This window comes from Nilaparvata lugens, chromosome 6 (assembly GCF_014356525.2).
Source record: "Nilaparvata lugens isolate BPH chromosome 6, ASM1435652v1, whole genome shotgun sequence".
NCBI classification, from domain to species: Eukaryota; Metazoa; Arthropoda; class Insecta; order Hemiptera; family Delphacidae; genus Nilaparvata; species Nilaparvata lugens.
In genome coordinates this window covers 24230153-24250612 of record NC_052509.1, presented here as the reverse complement: position 1 = coordinate 24250612, position 20460 = coordinate 24230153, and the positions used below count along the sequence as shown (strand labels likewise).

The following is a 20460-nucleotide window of genomic DNA, read 5'->3' as shown; positions in this document are numbered from 1 at the left end:
AAACAAATGAAAAAATACATTGAAAGTACATAAGAAAAAAGTTGTTTTGATATATCATTTATCAGTCAGCTGGAATTATTTGCATGCTATAGGTTATGTTATGCTATAGGTAAATAGGTTATGTTTATTACTTCATAAGTTTGTAAGTTTGTTTTTAAGTAGCCATTGTCTCACGTTGTAGGTTGTAGAATTGATAACAAGAACATTAATTATATCAATACATATTATAACATCAATATGCTATAAAAGAACAATAAAACACTTGGAATATAAATTGAATCCTGAAAATATATAAAATTCTAATAGACCAAATTAGGACAGCGTGCAAAGTATAGCTAACAATCGTTTCACTCTAAACAATCGGAAACACTTATAAGCAGAGACAAGAAGCCAGAAACCAATACATCATACGCTACAATGTGGAAGGGATGGAGTAGCAGTCAGCAAATTATGTCCGCTATACAAACGACAATATCAGCTCCTATGGCTGCTTTGACTCCTTTACACTCGCCTAATATACATACATTCACCTTCCTCTATATACTTGTGTATATATTTGCGGAGGACGGTAATGGAGGGTCATGTGACGATTGGCCCAGTGTCACACTGACGAATTTCGGCAAGTAGCCTACAGTGAGATCACTTTAAACTGTCACTATTGGTTGAATCTGAAGCATTCGTGTGATTTATAAGGAATGCTGACCGTTTGAAGTGCATCGACCAGTGTGCAACGGCCTTAGCTACTGTACCAATATTAAGCGGACACAAATTAGCAACTGCACAACTGCATAGTGCTGGCCTGCCTGCTCTGTCTGTCTGTATATACAAACAATTGCCACAACAATTATGTCAAACATCGGTCCATCATGAATATTAACCAGTATGGCTGACTGTGCCCCTGCCCCCTGCCCCACTATCAATCATCACTTTGGCCGGACCACCAAAAACTAAGGAATAACATTATTACTTGGTCAAGCTGGGTCAAGCTGGTTGTAGATCTCTGACAAGTTCAGTCAATTGATGCCTTGCCGTGTCACTCCATTATCTCTTATAGTTTTAGGGTATGTTATTGGAAAGTCAAGTCAAGATATAATTTCATTTGTAAAATATACTCCTCTTCTGTCTCAAGACAAATATAACGCAATACCTAATAACCTTTATTTCTGAACACCTAAGCACTTTTGTGTTAATATTTCATTGAGAAAAGAACCAACAATTTCAGCTCCCAGATCTCTCTACATGCGGATGCAGATAAATACTTTCCATCGTTCATTTGTTTGTATTGTTGTAATGTGATATGATTTGAAAGTAATAACTGAATTGAATTGGAAACGATCTTCAAGCACACATGAATTGATGTTCATTTTTCGTGTCGTTTCAAGTTATATGTCACTTGAATATCTTGAATGTTAAATATCTTACTTGAGAGTCTAGAGTGCTTTCAAGTGGCCAGTGAGTATTTAATAGAGAGGAAACAGCACACAATTTAGTTAAAACTGTCCATTCAAGGTAACTTTCACCAGAAGAGGACGTTGAACCCAGTGTGTGGTGTGTGTGTGTGTGGTGTGTGTGTGTGTGGTGTGTGTGTGTGTGTGTGTGGTGTGTGTGTGTGTGTGGTGTGTGTGTGTGTGTGTGTGTGGTGTGTGTGTGTGTGGTGTGTGTGTGTGTGGTGTGTGTGTGTGTGTGTGTGGTGTGTGTGTGTGTGTGTGGTGTGTGTGTGTGTGTGGTGTGTGTGTGTGTGTGGTGTGTGTGTGTGTGTGTGTGTGTGGTGTGTGTGTGTGTGTGTGTGTGTGGTGTGTGTGTGTGTGTGGTGTGTGTGTGTGTGTGTGGTGTGTGTGTGTGTGTGTGTGTGTGTGGTGTGTGTGTGTGTGGTGTGTGTGTGTGTGGTGTGTGTGTGTGTGTGTGTGGTGTGTGTGTGTGTGTGTGTGGTGTGTGTGTGTGTGGTGTGTGTGTGTGTGTGGTGTGTGTGTGTGTGTGTGGTGTGTGTGTGTGTGTGTGGTGTGTGTGTGTGTGTGGTGTGTGTGTGTGTGTGGTGTGTGTGTGTGTGGTGTGTGTGTGTGTGTGTGTGTGTGGTGTGTGTGTGTGTGTGTGTGGTGTGTGTGTGTGTGTGTGTGGTGTGTGTGTGTGTGGTGTGTGTGTGTGTGTGTGTGGTGTGTGTGTGTGTGGTGTGTGTGTGTGTGGTGTGTGTGTGTGTGTGTGTGTGTGGTGTGTGTGTGTGTGTGTGGTGTGTGTGTGTGTGGTGTGTGTGTGTGTGTGTGTGGTGTGTGTGTGTGTGGTGTGTGTGTGTGTGGTGTGTGTGTGTGTGGTGTGTGTGTGTGTGTGTGTGTGTGTGGTGTGTGTGTGTGTGTGGTGTGTGTGTGTGTGTGTGGTGTGTGTGTGTGTGGTGTGTGTGTGTGTGGTGTGTGTGTGTGTGGTGTGTGTGTGTGTGGTGTGTGTGTGTGTGTGTGTGTGTGTGTGTGTGTGTGTGTGTGTGGTGTGTGTGTGTGTGGTGTGTGTGTGTGTGGTGTGTGTGTGTGTGTGTGTGTGGTGTGTGTGTGTGTGTGTGGTGTGTGTGTGTGTGTGTGTGGTGTGTGTGTGTGTGTGGTGTGTGTGTGTGTGGTGTGTGTGTGTGTGGTGTGTGTGTGTGTGTGTGTGGTGTGTGTGTGTGTGTGGTGTGTGTGTGTGTGTGGTGTGTGTGTGTGTGTGTGGTGTGTGTGTGTGTGGTGTGTGTGTGTGTGTGTGTGTGTGTGTGTGTGTGTGTGTGTGTGTGTGTGGTGTGTGTGTGTGTGGTGTGTGTGTGTGTGTGGTGTGTGTGTGTGTGGTGTGTGTGTGTGTGTGTGGTGTGTGTGTGTGTGTGTGTGTGTGTGTGGTGTGTGTGTGTGTGTGGTGTGTGTGTGTGTGTGTGTGTGGTGTGTGTGTGTGTGTGGTGTGTGTGTGTGTGTGTGTGGTGTGTGTGTGTGTGTGTGTGTGTGTGTGTGGTGTGTGTGTGTGTGGTGTGTGTGTGTGTGGTGTGTGTGTGTGTGGTGTGTGTGTGTGTGTGTGTGGTGTGTGTGTGTGTGTGGTGTGTGTGTGTGTGGTGTGTGTGTGTGTGTGTGTGGTGTGTGTGTGTGTGTGTGTGGTGTGTGTGTGTGTGTGTGTGTGTGGTGTGTGTGTGTGTGGTGTGTGTGTGTGTGTGTGTGTGGTGTGTGTGTGTGTGTGGTGTGTGTGTGTGTGTGTGTGTGTGTGTGTGTGTGTGTGTGTGTGTGTGGTGTGTGTGTGTGTGTGGTGTGTGTGTGTGTGTGGTGTGTGTGTGTGTGGTGTGTGTGTGTGTGTGTGGTGTGTGTGTGTGTGTGGTGTGTGTGTGTGTGGTGTGTGTGTGTGTGTGGTGTGTGTGTGTGTGTGGTGTGTGTGTGTGTGGTGTGTGTGTGTGTGGTGTGTGTGTGTGTGTGGTGTGTGTGTGTGTGGTGTGTGTGTGTGTGTGGTGTGTGTGTGTGTGTGTGTGTGGTGTGTGTGTGTGTGTGTGTGTGGTGTGTGTGTGTGTGTGTGTGTGGTGTGTGTGTGTGTGTGGTGTGTGTGTGTGTGTGTGGTGTGTGTGTGTGTGGTGTGTGTGTGTGTGTGTGTGTGGTGTGTGTGTGTGTGTGTGTGTGTGTGTGTGTGGTGTGTGTGTGTGTGTGTGGTGTGTGTGTGTGTGGTGTGTGTATATCTTGAATGTTAAATATCTTACTTGAGAGTCTAGAGTGCTTTCAAGTGGCCAGTGAGTATTTAATAGAGAGGAAACAGCACACAATTTAGTTAAAACTGTCCATTCAAGGTAACTTTCACCAGAAGAGGACGTTGAACCCAATTTCACACTACCATATTGCTTATTGAGGCTAGATTTTTTACTCCACTTCATCCCAAAACAACAGACCTCAGTCAGGATATAAATGAAGAACGAAGATAATTTTTGTATCAATCAATGAATCTATACGTTTTTAAAACTCCACCTCAAACCACTCCATGCCCATCCTCAAAGTATGCAGAGTATGCAATTCCTCACTCAGAGTATGCAAAGATATATCTGTATCATCAATCAGTGTGCTATGGCATTTATGATACTTGAATTGATACCGAAATTCAGTTTCAGTGAGGATATCTGTAGATCTATCATTGTGTTGTTGGTGCCGCGTTTTTTCTCCATTAAACACTAGGATACAGTCACGGGGTAAGGATAACACCACGAAAACTCAAAAATAAACTGAAAACCCGAAAACGTGTGAAGTGGCCTAAGTGCGCCCACAGCACTTTTGATCTTGAGTACACTATACAGCGGCCGCCCACATTTTTTCATTCAGTTTTGTAACAGTTTCGCTTTCAATTTGCACCATACCACTGGAATGTTGTTTCGAGACAGAGCGTCGAAAAAAATAGCTGATTAAGCGCAAACAACAGTAACAGTTGTTGCATTGGGTTCCATCAATCGGATTGTTGTCTTTGTCGATTATGTTGTGCTGTTGTCTCTGTCGATGATGGGTTGTTGTCTGATCGCATGCCAATGATCCGAGACTCGGATCGCTGACCGCTCTCCCGGATGCAATGCAACACCAAACCAAATAGATAGCATGCTTTTCCATTAGCTATTTACTCCAATCAACAATGAGCATGTATGATATTTTTACTGTCTTCCTTGATATTATATTTGTTTATATAGGGAATGTGTCTAAATTACTTGCAGTTTTTACTTTCCTTGCCCTATTACCATAGGTAAGGAAAGTATTGCTTTCCGAAAAAAATTAAGGTACCCAATTTCTAAATTTCTATACGTTTCAAGGTCCCCTGAGTCCAAAAAAGTGGTTTTTGGGTATTGGTCTGTGTGTGTGTGTGTGTGTGTGTGTGTGTGTGTGTGTGTGTGTGTGTGTGTGTGTGTGTGTGTGTGTGTGTGTGCGCGTCTGTGTATACGATATCTCTCTCCCAATTAACGGAATGACTTGAAATTTGGAACTTGAGGTCCTTCCCCTATAAGGATCCGACACGAACAATTTCGATCAAATGCAATTCAAGATGGCGGCTGAAATGGAGAAAATGTTGACAAAAACAGGGTTTTTCACGATTTTCTCAAAAACGGCTCCAAAGATTTTGATCAAATGTATACCTAGAATAGTCTTTGATAAGTTATATCAACTGCCACAAGTCCTATATCTGTAAAAATTTCAGGAGCTCCACCTCATCTATGCAAAGTTTGATTTTAGATTCCCAATTATCAGGCTTCAGATACAATTTAAACAAAAAATTTCAAGTGGAAAAGATTGAGCATGAGACTCTCTACAATTAATGTTTAATAACATTTTCACCTAAAATTGAAAATAAGCTAGAAATTCGAGAAAATGCGATTATCTAATTGCAAACTGTTGGCAACTGTTGATTCTATTAAATCATTTAATAGGAAGAAAGAACCCTAATTCCCATGTGCGTCCTCACAGATCAGGATCACAAGCCAAAAAGAAATGATTTTCAGGAAAATTTCATCTCTTCCTTGAACGATTTGTAAGCTTCCTTCTGATTGGCTTTCTAATTTTAGTAAGACTCAATACAATTGGTTACTTCAGATTCAGGGTTTCTTCAACTTTGTTATAGAAAGATGAATAAAAAATTTTATATAAATAAATGGAGTGATTGTCTTGGATTATTCCAATAAATAAATCTCGATAGACAATACTATAAAGTAGTGTACATTTAATTTTTTATATGAGCTTTGTGTACTCTTGGTTTTCATACTTTTTTAGATTGCAATAAATACTTATGCAGCAATAATAGTTGTCCCTATTTATTTACATAAACCTTCCCTAGTGTATATAATACATATTTTGTGAGTAAACTTTGTAATTCAATTTATACTGGTTGATCGAGCAATCAGCTGATTTGTTAGGTATCGATTCAAAGAACTATCGATTTATCCTAGATCGATTGATTCATTTAAAACAAAAACAAAGAATTTCAACCTCAAATGTACATGCAAACTTTTATTTTTTATGATCTGCCAATAATAAATAAGCCGCTTTATAATTTTTAATACTGCCAATGAATCCTCATTATTGTTGAATTACAATTTTGCATGATTTTCTTATCGCTTTAGATAATATGATTACTCTTTATCACTAATAACATTCGATTTCACTTGAGTGGTACTTTGACTAGGCTATTTTTCCTTTCTATTTTATAAATCTATTAGAGCTCAATAGTTCATTTCAAAAATATTTTGGGGTGCTAAAATGCCACGTGACAATGCTCATCCTTTACAAATTTATAAACTTGAAAGAACTTTTTAAAATTCAAATTATATTATTTATGAACATTAAGCTATCAAATTCATCTATTAATTATTGAACAAACAATATTCTTATATTATTTAGTAAATTTAAATAAATGCAACTTGTCTTCACATGTTGTTCCTTAGTGACCCTGTGTTCGACCTTCGGCCTTGCTTATAGCCTATTTATTTGCTAATATCATATTCATTCCAGAGTTCAATAGTAACCCATCATCGAATTACTTGATCTTTAGGAAATATAGTACAAATAATCTCTTGATTAGTTGTCAGGAAAAGAATCTAGTATACTCTTGATATTTTTTCGAATTTCGTGACTGGTTTAAGACAAGGGCATTTCCTGAAAGAGGAGCAAAGAAGGCGGGTAGTGGAGTGGCTCAACCTGCGAGAACCACAGACCAGGCAGGTTTCTCACCCAAAACAGGAATTGACCCTCAGATGAGTGCCGTCCCCGAAAGGAGACTGGTACTCATCACCACAATACTTTTTTCAAATTCAAATTCAAATTCAAATTTATTTCTCAAAAAACATACACAATTATAATAATCTAATATTCTAACATATAAAAATAATACAAGAAAAATACTATTAACTATATAAAATGATCCCAAAACTGCAGTATATTTTTTTTATGTCCATCTATGTTTAAGGAGTAGCCTACAAGGTAAAACCTGTGCGTAGACCTAAGTTGCAGTAATATATTTATTCAATATAAACTAAGAAATTAAACCAAAATAAGAACAAAGATCAGTGGAACTTGTCTTTGTCTTTGTCAATATATGGGAAACATATAATCAATCAGTATTGATTAGACAGTTGAGCGAGGCGGTTGTGTTGTTTGTCTCTCTTATCGCTGGCATGATTATAGCGTAGCTTTTACCCAACGGACTACCAAAGGCTTGAGTTTCTAACCTAACTGTGATTGTTACGACAAGTTTTTTTTTACACTAAAATATTAATTTGTGGAATTACAATTACATTGGCATCGTATATTTGAACTTTGATTAATATTCTAATAAGGATGAGTGCTTGTGGCAAGTGTGAGCAGCCGGTTGGTCGCTCTGCCGCCGATAAACTGTATTGTAAGGAGTGTAAAACGTATTTTCATAGTGTTTGTCTCAATATCAAACCTCAAGACTTAGATATAATAAAGGGTCCGTCTTGGTCTTGCCCTGACTGTAAACGTGCTTCAAAACTTCAGCAAACTGACTCTACTCCAGTGAAAGGTACTGTGACTCCTGATACAGCTTTGTTAAAAAAACGTTCCGATAGTGTCGTGATGGAGTCATTGGATGAATTAAACAGTGGACAAAAGAAATTGTTTGATAGCATGGATGAACTAAAAAATATTATAAACAAAGGGCAGGATAAGCAGAATGAACTTAGTCAAATTGTGAGCAAACAAAGTGAAATAATCGATCGGCAACAGAAAATTATTGACTCTCTTGAAGGTGAAATTAAATTAATTAAAGCGCGGTTGCGATCCACCGAGGAGCGGCTTGATGAGCAAGAGCAATACTCCAGAAGAAACACGCTGGAAATCCAGGGGATCCCCGAGAAGGATAAAGAGGACGTTCTGGAGACGGTGGCTGAGGTGGGACGGGCCGTGGGCTTCGAGGTGACTCCAGCGATGGTGGATGCCTGTCATCGACTGGAGCCTATTCGCGCTGTGAGGCCTAACGACGGAAAATCGACACCGCCCCCGCCCCCCGCAATCATAGTCAAGTTTGTTAGGCGTCACGACGCCGATGAACTGATGGAACGGAGACGGAAGGCTGGCATCCTTAGGAGGCATCAGATTCAGGGTCTGGAGGGTCCGGCTCCTGTGTACATAAACCGTAGTCTCACTGCTACGAGGAGGAAACTTCTGGGTGCAGCTCGTCAGCTCAAGAAGAGTGGGGCAATCAAGGATGCGTGGATAGACCGAGCTGGGAGGGTTCGAATTCGCAAGGAGGAGAGGGGAGCACAAATTGTTGTTAAAAGTATGGCTGATTTGAACTTTCCCAAGCTCTAGTTATTAGCTACTATGGGATAAGTGGTGATTGATCAATTTTTAATACCGAATGTTTGCGAGGCCCTAAAAATCAGACTGAACTGTAAGTGATTTATTTTGCTTTCGTTTCTTTCTATTATGAATTATTGTTTGTTTAATCATCATATGTTTTTAATTTTCCAATGAATATACTTTCTATTCTAAATCAATTTCACTATGAATTAAGGCTGAATGTATAGATCTAATATTGATGTAGATATTGACTACTGATTGATCTTTATTGGTATTTGTTTCTTTTGTTGGAATTTATAATGAATTAGTACCGTGATATAAATAGTTCGAGTTGATAGGCTGCAGTAGTGAGGAAGCTGTGGATATTATTCACTGGGCTATGCAACTTTTGCAATAGAGATAACTCGATGGATTCTGAGCTATCATTTCGTTTCCTCGATCTGTTGATTGCTATCATTGTTGGTGATAGCAGGGTGCTACTGTATCAAGTGATAGTCAATCTGTTGATAAGATAGGTACTCAGAGTTCCTTAAATGGTTGCAGTCGATTGTCGAGTAAATGTTAGGTGTGGCTATAACGAGCATTTTTATTTGAATTGAATTACACTTCTTGTGATTATACACACGAGTAATTTTAAAAATTTTGTTGAGTGATGATTATTGAATTTAAGAGTAGATTTATTAATTGTCGTTAGTGGATTATTTGCATTGTGTAGTGGTTTGAAAAGCTTGAGCTACTTGGTAGTTCTGGGTATGTCTTTTTCTTTTTATTTTTCTTTCAATTAGATCGTCCCTTACGGGCAAGATGTATTTCTTTATTTTTTGGATGATTGAGTGTGCGTGTGTGAGTATGAATGGTCCATGGAGTTGTTTTTTTTTTGTATGGTTTCTGAATTACAATGGTGTTTTAGGATACGAGATTATTATTTGCATTGAAAATGGGTAATGATTTTAGATTTTATAGCAACATAAATGAAGTGAATAATAGTTTATTAACAGATGTAAATGATTTTATAATTTTTCACCAGAATATTCGAAGTTTACATTGTAATTATGACGTTTTTATGTCCTACTTGAGTTGTTGGAAGTATATGCCGGATATAATTGTATTGTCTGAAGTCTGGTTGCAGTCACCTGAGGAAGCGTCTATGTATTCTTTAGATGGCTATAGCACCTATATAGCCTGTAGCAACTATTCTAGGGCATCTGGAATCTTGGTTTTTGTTAATACAAAAAATGTTAATGTGAAGAGGTTGGATTGCGATATCATGGGGTCAGACACAGTTTTAATTAGGGCTACACTTGGTAACTATTCCTTATCAATACTCTGTTTGTATAGATGGCATGGCTATGACTTTGATTCATTTTTGGATAATCTCAACAATGCTCTAAATTCTCTCCCAGCAGGGGACACAGTTTTGATTGGAGATATAAATATCAATTTGTTGGATAATATTAGTATTAAAACAGATAAATATTTAGAGGTAATGTATAGTTATGGCTTTGAATCTATGGTAAATTTCGAAACTAGAGTTACAAACGAGAGTGCAACTTGTATAGATCATGTCTTTTTGAAGTCATCTGGTACCCATAATGTAAAAAGTGGTGTCTTTGAGACTCATGTCAGCGACCACAGGGCTGTGTCATTATCTATTTCAAGAGTTGCCAGCAAGAATTATGTTAGGACGGGAACCAAGGAAATAATTAATTATGAATATCTTAGAGCTTTATTATTCGATTATGACTGGAGCAGTGTTTTTGCAAGTAACGATGTGGACTTCAAGTTTAAATCATTTATTAACGTACTAAATGTCTCAGTTGATAATGCTAAGACAGTTATAAATTACAAGTATAAAAATCAGAAGTTCAAAAAGCTCAAACCTTGGATGACTGATGGACTATGTGTTGCAATACATGATAGAGACAAATTATACAATAAATTTCGTAGGAACCCACATAATATACAAATTAAAAATCATTTAAAGGTTTACAGTAGTAAAATTAAAAAGTGGATTGAAATAGCTAAGCAAGACTATTATCAAAATATAAATCAGATGCCAGCTAAAAGGCAATGGAAAGTTATAAATGATGTAACAGGTATGTCCTCAGCGAGGAAAAAATCCATAACTTTTATTAAAAGGGATGGCATTGAGTTTAGGGACTTGCCCTCCATTGCTAATATTTTCAATGAATATTTTGTAAATGTACCTAAAGATGTAATTGATGCTATCTGTAATCCCAGTGAAGATGCTACAGCTTTATATTATGATATTTTCAAAAATAACACACCTAGTAAATCCTTCTTCTTTGAGCCCATTCACTACTATGAAGTCTGTTCTTTGATCAATTCCTTAGCTGATCATAAGTCCCCTGGAATAGATAAATTTTCGACACGTCTCATCAAGGAAATATGTGTGCCTATTATTCCAGTTCTAGTCGATATATTTAATTGTAGCATCATGAATGGTAGGTTTCCCTCTGATTTGAAATTTGCAAAGGTTGTACCTATATACAAAAGTGGTGATGAATATGATGTAGGTAACTTTAGACCAGTCTCTCTTCTCTCAGTTTTTTCAAAGATTTTTGAAAAACTGGTAAAGAAACGCCTTATTAGATTTTTCGATAAGACAAAACTTATTCATGAATGTCAGTTTGGATTTCAGGAAGGTTTAAGCACCGAAATGGCATTGAACTGCTTTTTGAAGGGTATTTATACAGGTTTGAATAGTCCAGAAGGCTGCAGGGTCTCAGGCCTTTTCTTGGATATTAGAAAAGCCTTTGACACAGTCTGTCACTCTATATTGCTGGAGAAACTGCGTAGGGCTGGAATTAGAGGAAACATTCTCCAGTGGTTCCATTCTTACCTGAGTGGAAGAAAGCAATGTGTTACAGTGCAAGGAGTAAAAAGTAATACTTTGACTTTGTTGAATTGTGGTGTTCCCCAAGGATCTGTACTGGGCCCGGTTCTATTTCTGGTTTATATTAATGACTTGTTCAACCATAAATTCAAGGGATGTGTTACATCATTTGCTGATGACACAGCCCTGGTTTATGTTGCTAAGGATTCTCATATTTTGTGCAATATGATGCAGAGAGATCTAAATGATCTTAGCTTGTGGTTTGGAATGAACAGGTTGGCTCTGAATTCGAACAAAACTAAGTATATGTGCTTTTCCTTGTCTACCTCGGTTGACCTCCCTACCCCGCTCAGGTATCATGATATGGATTGCTTGATGGGGCAGCGGAATTGTAATTGTGATGTTGTCTGCCGGACCAATTCTATCAAGTACCTAGGGTTAATTTTAGATGATACTCTAACTTGGAGGCTCCATATCAAGAAGCTGAAGCAGGTTCTCTTTCTGATGCTGCGGAAATTCTATCACATAAGGCATCTGTTTCCCGGTAATGTTGTCTCTAATATGTACTATGCATTTGTGCAGTCCAGACTTGGGTATGGTATTTCGTGCTGGGCATCCACTTATATATCTCATTTCTTGCCTTTGATTAGGCTGCAGAAGGCAATTATCCGTGTTATTTGCGGTGAGGGTGGGCGAGTCCACTCATTCCCACTTTTTAAAGCAAGATCCATCCTGCCGTTGAGATATCTGTATGTCTTCAAGGTTCTGGCACTATTTTATAAGAAAAGTGGTAACCATGGACCTGATGTAGGCCTACCCTATTACACTAGGAATGCTGAGAGGGGGTTCATAACATTGCCTCGTTCTCATTGTACTTTGTTTCAGAAGAGCTTCGTTTTTTTGGGCCCGAAATTTTTCAACTGTCTTCCCACTGAAGTCAAAAATGTAGCTAGTATTGCTTCTTTTAAATCTAGATTAAGATTGTGGTTGATGAATCGTTCACCGGGAGAGATTGAGGATCTTTTTGGAATTTTAATCTGAACTTTATTCACTCGTTCTTCTTTTTTTTTGATACACCATTGGAAGGTGTAAGCTATGATTTAACAAAATCAGCTCCATGTTGTATGAGTGTGTGTGTGTGTGTGTGTGTGTGTGTGTGTGTGTGTGTGTGTGTGTGTGTGTGGTGTGTGTGTGTGTGGTGTGTGTGTGTGTGTGTGTGTGTGGTTTTAATTATTTATTATATTTACTATTTGGTATCATTCATGTTCATTGTCATTATTATTTTATTCCCATTATTTTCAGTTTATAATATCTCATGTGTGTACGCTAAGCGAATTCCCTATTTTATTTTCAATTGTGAGATATGCTCCTGTTTGCAGACAAAGTTCACTCTTTAGCAAACAGTATTGTATTCTTTGACTGTACACTAAGCATTTTTGTTGAATTCAATATTTGATTATTGTTATTCTGTAATGTACTTGTCATAGTATAAAAGTTTTCATCTGCTTGTCTACTTAACTATACCATGAAACTGATTGCGATTGTGAGAAAACACAATAATAAGATAACATTTCTGGCTATAAGCTACCTGGTGGTCTAGCTGATAGCTTATAATATAAGTTATTAGTTTGAGGGTTATTATATTATAATAACCCTCAAACTAAGGGTTTAGTTACCAATACCTTATTACATTTGGAAGAACAATCAGTGAATTTCTAACGTTCCGTATATAATCAAAAAATCAAGAATTATTCGGTTAGAACAGATCAGAGAGTATAATCTAAGTTTCTCTCGGCGAAAGTTGGAAGGAAGCTTTTTGTCCTTCCCGACAATTCAAAATCTATCAAATAATATATAATCTTATCTTGGACTTTGTCACCTATAAATTTGGAAGAAAAATAGCACAAGGACTACCTTATTATTTTATCTTCCAATGTTATTACATTAGTGTCATTTGCTTTGTAAATAAATAAATAAAGAATAAATAACGCATGAAAGAATGCAAAAAATGAATGGAAGCAATTGATTGTGATATCAGCGACCGTATAGTACAAAGTACATATTACATAGTTTGTATTATGTGGTCGCTGGGTAAGATACGACATTTATGTCGTATAATACAATGTTTTATACAGCAGTTCATATTCAACTTAATTTTTGTGAAATTGGAAACTCAATAGGAAAGTTCCAAAATGTTAGTTGTCGATACAAATATTCCAAGAGAATAGAGGGAAATGATCCTTTACGTAGTAATCATTCGGTAATCCCATTAGATTCAACTCGAGTTCACGTACTTCGATTATTCCTCTTTCTTCTTCACTCCTATTGTAATAGAATTACCCTCTCTACTCCACTTCTATCTTCTCCTAACCTAAACTTTCCAATATGAGCTACTGGTATTGGCAACTATTACCATTCTGAATGAAAATGTAAATCCTGACAATGCCATCTTCAATTGCCGTTTGAAGTAGCAAGGCAAGCATTCAGACCACCAGCTACTCTAGAAGATATCCGTTCTCATGTATTGTCTTACATGGAGCTTGATTAAGTCCATTGTAAGAGAGTTGCCTACTACAACTGAAGTTCATATTTGCCTAGAAAGCAATGAATATAAAAAGCTTGCAGGTCATATCATGACCGAATAGAAGCTACCGATTCTAAACTTCTCCACTTATAACTTATAAGTTATCCACGTTTTCAACCAGCCATTGCTGTACTCCAACTATGCAATAATGTTAATGTTAAACGAATACATCGTCGTTGATATGCCAACATTAAATTCTGCTTGTTTGCATACAATGGAATTGATAGCTTCATAAAATGTAAGATGCATTGCTCTTGAGCAATAATACGCGCTGGTAATATCTTAGCCGTTTTATGGTATGAAAAGAAAGGCACAGATAAAAACTATAAGACGGCCAAGGCTTTAAAAACTAAAACAATGTTCGAGTTTGTTGCATTCTACATACTCAAATATAATTCGAAAGAAATCTATATCGCAACATACAGAAAACTAACTCCTTTAGGGAGGTAATGTATTTGTGCATGAAAAGTCATTCTATATTCATTATGTAAATGCATAAAAGATGACTTTTGCTTATTAGAAAAATACATAATATTATTGTTGTTATTATCTTGATTGTAGAGAGAAATGATATAAATATAAATTATTATGGGAATTGTGATATGAAAACTTACGAGGACGAAAAAAATGTTCAATTCATACGGTACATGCATCACTGTATTAAATCATCAAAGTCATGAATCAATAAATCACTGATGTTGCTACTTCTCTACTCTTCGCTTCATGATCTACGGGCTTTTAGGGCTCTACTCTACTCTACTCTTACTCTTCTTCATGTCATTTCTATATCTCTTTTTTTAAATGCATATCTTTTTCTTTTGAATGCACTGATAGACTACTAGCTAATCTTCACTGAAACTATTTTCCAAGAAGGGGGTATTCATTTTATTATTGTAACAATACACAGTTACACACTTTTTCATACCAGTTCAGTTTGTATCTTTGGAGTAGAATAGATTCAATTCTTTTTTAGATTAGATTTCAAAACGAGTCAATGAAAGCCATGATGGATATAGAAGAGTTCAAAGACCGATCCCCGAATGTCCGATGTGTGAGGGTTGAAATTTTCCATTTACTTTTTTACTGTAACATGGTAGGGGCTCGAGAGTGTATCGAAAAATTATTCCTTATATCAGTGCTTGAAAACAACAATAGCGGGCTCTCAAAAATTGATACCAGATTTTCGAGTTTCGTTCATTTCGAGAGCGCCAGCCTCAAAGTATCGATACTGGCCGAGCATTTCAATTCGATTTCTAGTGTGAGGAGTTTGTCTCTCTCTCTCTCACACACTCACACAAACTCATCCTCTCGCTCAATTTCACTCTATCGCACTCTTTCTCACTTTGATTCTCACAGCAACCTTGAGTACCTTCAGATCCAAGCTTTTTGCAGTATTGAGTGAGACTACATAGATATGTTTTTCACCACAATCATTTTTGTAGATATTGTGAATAATTGTTTTATAGTAAATTTGAAATAATTATTATACAGTAACAATATTTTTTGCTTGTTTTGCTGGGGGATTGGAGCGTTGATTGACACCTACTGATACCTGTACATCAAAATTCCTAATGGCATCTGATTTTTGTTGATTGTATTATTTTTTATATAAATATTTATCCTTTTCTATTTCACTACATTATTATGAATAAAATTATATAATAATAATAATAATAATACTGAGGGTGATGGCCACATAAGCTCTTAGGCTTGTGCGTGGGTAATGAGTGAGAGGGATGATGATGAGAGATGATGACTACTTTATAGGTAAACTAGTCAGAACCGACGGTGTATCGTCTCCTCCGACAAAAACTTGTCGAGATTCGAACTCGGGTTCTCTTGATTATTAGACCGACGCGTTATCACTTACTCCAACTAGCCATCCAAACCATGTAGTATTATTATATTATACAATGTCACACATTATCATGAGATATGTTTTTATGAGAATGTAATGAAATCATGTCATTCAACATTTAAAATGGTTTGTAAATTTATAAATATTATTGTAACCATGTTACTCACTATAGGCGACAAGCCTGGTAACAATTGAAAACCGGCCCGATCAGCCTTATTTTTCATGAACTTCAAGAAAATAAAAATGGATAAAAAATGTTATTGTATTTTTCCTATTTTCTAGGGCACATACCAATAATTATTACCAACTAACATAATATATTTTTGCTACTGTTACAGTCAGCTACTGTTGCAGGAATAGAAAAGGGAAAATAGATAAATTGGAATCAAAAGACGATAAAGAATTGAACTGAGTAAAAAGAACGATATAAAATCTATGGAAATAGAAGAAAAGAAGTAGAAAAGGAGTAAAATCCGATATACGATAATTATAACATATAAAAAAGGTAAGAAGCGGATAGAGTAATTGAGAAAGAATAAGATAAAAAAATAAATACTGGTGAGAGAAAGAGAAATATGATAGCGATAAAGGAGTGGAGTGGAGTAAGAGTGTGTATAGCGTCCTCTACCATGGACAAACAATAAAACGGTTAGCGATTGAAAAATGGAGCCTGTATTTTTCTAACTCAATACAGTTTTTGTTTTTTCGAAATTTAGAGAACACGATATCAAGCGTCCCTCAGCGGAATTTGCTTGTTTCCATGAAGCGAAGCCAGAGCTCGCGACGATCGCATATTTCTACCGACCTCGATAATAGAATATGCTTAATGAATTTAAAGTGGATGTGGATACCCTCTGGGTACCGATACCATTGTAGTCCTCCTCCTCCTCCTCACAGGCCACAGAAAAAGTACACGCCAATCTCCAACTTTGCATGTATGCATGTGGAGAGCCTCTCCCCCCTACACCCCCACTCCAAATAAAAAGGCCAAAAAGTTCAACCATCCATGGACGGCAACATATCCTTCAACTTGATAGGGAGCCGTTCTACTATTGTAAATATTGATTGGCCGCCTCTGTGCATCGAGAGATGAAGCCAAAGTAAACACAATAGCACAAGCAACAAACAATCAGACTGAGAAATTTCGTTTTGCATTTTTTCGCCTATTGTTTTCGTCGAAAATAAAAAATCGGAATGCTTAAATTTCGAACTAATCATTGTGAAACGGGCTCCCAAGCGGGGCTGCAATTGTGTGCTCCATCTCAGCGCTAAATTAATTAATGCCATGTGAATTTTCTTCGGACTCCTTCAGGAATCACAGAAATTGAATAGAATGAATCGCTATGAAACAATTTGAAATGTTGTCACGTTATTCTTTATATTAAAATAACGATTAGCCTCCTGCTTGGCATCAGTCGGTAAAGCATGAGATTTAATATAATTAGGTCGTGGTTTTTCTAATAGTATTCAGTCTTAAAAAATCTTGATAGGCCTAGATATGGGCTTCTCCTATAACTCTTGTAATTCAATAAATAATAAATATATATATAAATGATACTTATACTATAGAGATGAGGAATATAAAATAAATTGCACACCATGAAAATTCTACACGTATATTACATAAATAATGCAAAGATCAGTCGAGGCAAAAAATATATATAGAGCGATAAAAAATATAATATAAAAATAGAACAATATTTGAAATCAATAAAAATATCACAGGCTAACTTTATATTCTAGATTTATGGCACGAATCATTACCCTGTGCCTTTATCTTGAAATCATATGCATTCTTTGGCATGTAGCTGTGACATGTACTTGCTAATACTTGTCTGCTTGGATAATTCAATCATAAATATGTGCTCTAAGATCAGCTTGATAAATTAGCCACTAATAATCCAAATATATCTATATATTAAAATCTCTAGTATTTAGTAGATTTATTTGTATCGAATATATATTTTTATCTCAGGGTGCAAGATTCGGCACCTGACGGAATAGGTAGAGCCATTCATCTAGTGAATTAGAACTATGATAAATTATCGCAAGTTGTATTGCAAAAATTAAATATTGTATGCATACGTTTGATAGCCTAGATTTCGTACTTCTTTGATTAAATAGAAATTTCTAAAATATTGATCTATATTTTTCTTTCAATTAAATACCTTTAATACTAATTTTTTACTTGCGCAAGTATTACTCTTAATAATTTCTTAATTTATAATAACCCTTTCGGCGAGCTAGCTTTGATCATCAGATTATTTCGAAGCACTAGGGCGCCCATCACTAAATTCAAATTTAAATCACTCACGTGTCGAAAATCTTCTTGTAAGCCGCCGATGTCGATCCAACTCCATGTGGTCCGGGAATATGGTAGCCGGAATCGTCTCCTCCAGGGGTTATAAATTTAATTAAAATAAAAAATGACTTCTGCTTCACAATAGCATCACGAAGTCTTTTAAGAAATTTAATAATTACTTTAACTTTAAATTTTTTACAAAATTATTAATAAGGTACTTCGCTCTAAAATATTTGGGGTCCTCTTATGGTGGCATCTGGCTGGCGAGTGCTGGTTCTTCCTTCTCAAGTTTTACAGATTCTCTTTCCGACTTTCAAATTAGCATAAAATTTAAATATCCAATCCTCCGCCATTAAATTCAAATAGATCTTACAAAAAATGCCAAAATATTGCTTAGATTATATGATTAATAATTTCTTTGCATTCGAGCCATATTGATAACATAGATTACACAAATTTTTACACAAAATCTACTACAATTATATAAATATATATAAATATTTTTAAATTGGCCTACAGTTGCCGCCTATTAACTGCCGTTTTACTATTGGTGCATGCAATTTTATTAGGTATTCATGCGCCTGGTAACTCTTATTTCCTGAATACATTAAATTATTTTTATTTGGTTTTATATATATGCTCTTTGCATGCTAGTTAATATTCTATATATTAATATTAATTCCATGCTAACTAATAATTAGCCACGTGGACGGGTGTTTTTTCACATTGCACACCATCCGAATGCAATAAAGCTCTGCCAAGGGGTTTTGGTCAGATTCTACGTTCTTCGGTTTGATCGATCTCTAGGTCACCGATCTGTGAATACATCTACCTAACCTCAATCTTCAAATATTTTATAAATAATCTATTTATGAGTAATAAACTTCCTTCAAATCCTTTTGAGTTCTTGTACCATTTAGCCAGAACAAGCTGATGCTATCTTATCTTGATTATTATCTGCTTGGCGATATTAGCCAATTACTTTATTTTTAGACCTATTACTATTTCCGTTAGGGCTTTTCATCTACCCAGATTTAAATATGTTACACGCGCCCCTGGGTTTGAATTCAAAATATTTGAGAATCACAATGTTTTTAATGAAACCCACCTTCAAATACACTGATATACACTATACTTTATTTATAAATTATACTCTCCTACTTCTATCACATTTCGCAGTCATATTTGCTGCATCTCCTTTATACCTTTATCAAAAACAATAACAAATTCTCCTCCTCAACACACATAAAATATCATAAATATAAACTTCTAAACGTACTCCTCCTGACACCATTTACAACACAGTAATTTTTAAATTCGCCGCTTGCAGGGCCGCCAACTTAACTACACACATTTCATAATTCTCATCAATGATTCCTTTTAGACAATAATTTCGATTCATAAACTTCTGGGCTTATATCTTATAGTATTTCTTAGGTCTTAATATAAATAATTTTTTATACATCAGGTACAATACTTTCTTTGCTAATGGCTCTTTGTTTTGGTAACTGGTATTCACTTTAAGTCTTTTCAGGTAACAAACGTGGCATAATTAAAAGTAATAAATATAAAAACATATAAATAAATATATCGACATTAATAAATATAATAAATAACAATAATAAATAACTCTTTGGGTACAGTACTTCTTTATAAACATATGTTCCACAGATATTACATTCATTTGATTTGGGTGGCTTTGGTCAGCTGTTCGCTGTTCTACAATTCATGTGTACATGTTACAGCAGAATTTGCTATCGACTTTCATAACTAACCTAACTGCTCAATTTTTTCTCTTAAAAAGGTAATTAACAAATTTTAATTTTATTATCCCCGCTTGTGTCCTTTTTTATCTGATGTATATAATTTAATTACATATTTAAAATTTGTTCTTTTCCTTATTGCAGGCTTCTGACGGCTGGAAGGAATTAAAACATTGGATTGTTGCCACGAGGTCCTATACCAATTTTAAATTTATTAAGGAAGGTCAGTAATCGGTTTGATAATAATGTTTTCCTTGATTTCTTATCATATTTATTTCAAATTCGAAGATATAGCATGTAGAAAATGTTGTGATTTTTCCCGTATCTTTTGACTTTCTGCTTGTAGCTATACTGTAGGCTGGTTGGGTTATCTGCTATACGGTTGTTGAGGCTGTCCTAATTGATAATTTTTTCATCATAAATTTAAAGCCCTTGTATCTCGTGTATCGTTTTAAACAATCCTTGCCTTATTTATGGTAGTTCCTTTTAATCTGTTCTTTTCCGATTCATCCTGTAATCTTAACTCATCATTCCTTCATTTCATTTAATACTCTTGATTTCGGTTCATTATAATCATTAGGCTTGCAACAATAAACATTTTTATAATATTAAATTTCCAATTATCAATCATAGATTCATTTAATAATAACAATACAATATTTTTCATCTTATCCACAACACAGTATTTTATCCATATCACAGCCATAACTATCATTAACCCAATTTCACACTACCATATTGCTTATTGAGGCTAGATTTTTTCTCCACTTCATCCCAAAACAACAGCCCTCAGTCAGGATATAAATGAAGAACGAAGATAACTTTTGTA

The 20460-nt window shown here is 36.4% G+C and overlaps 1 protein-coding gene across 7 annotated transcripts in view; it reads right to left on the bottom strand.

Annotated features, from left to right (window-relative positions):
- The window catches only part of LOC111054325 (protein bric-a-brac 1), a 547242-nt gene that overhangs the window by 445641 nt on the left and 81141 nt on the right, over positions 1-20460 (bottom strand). The gene's annotated exons all lie outside the window — the stretch shown is intronic.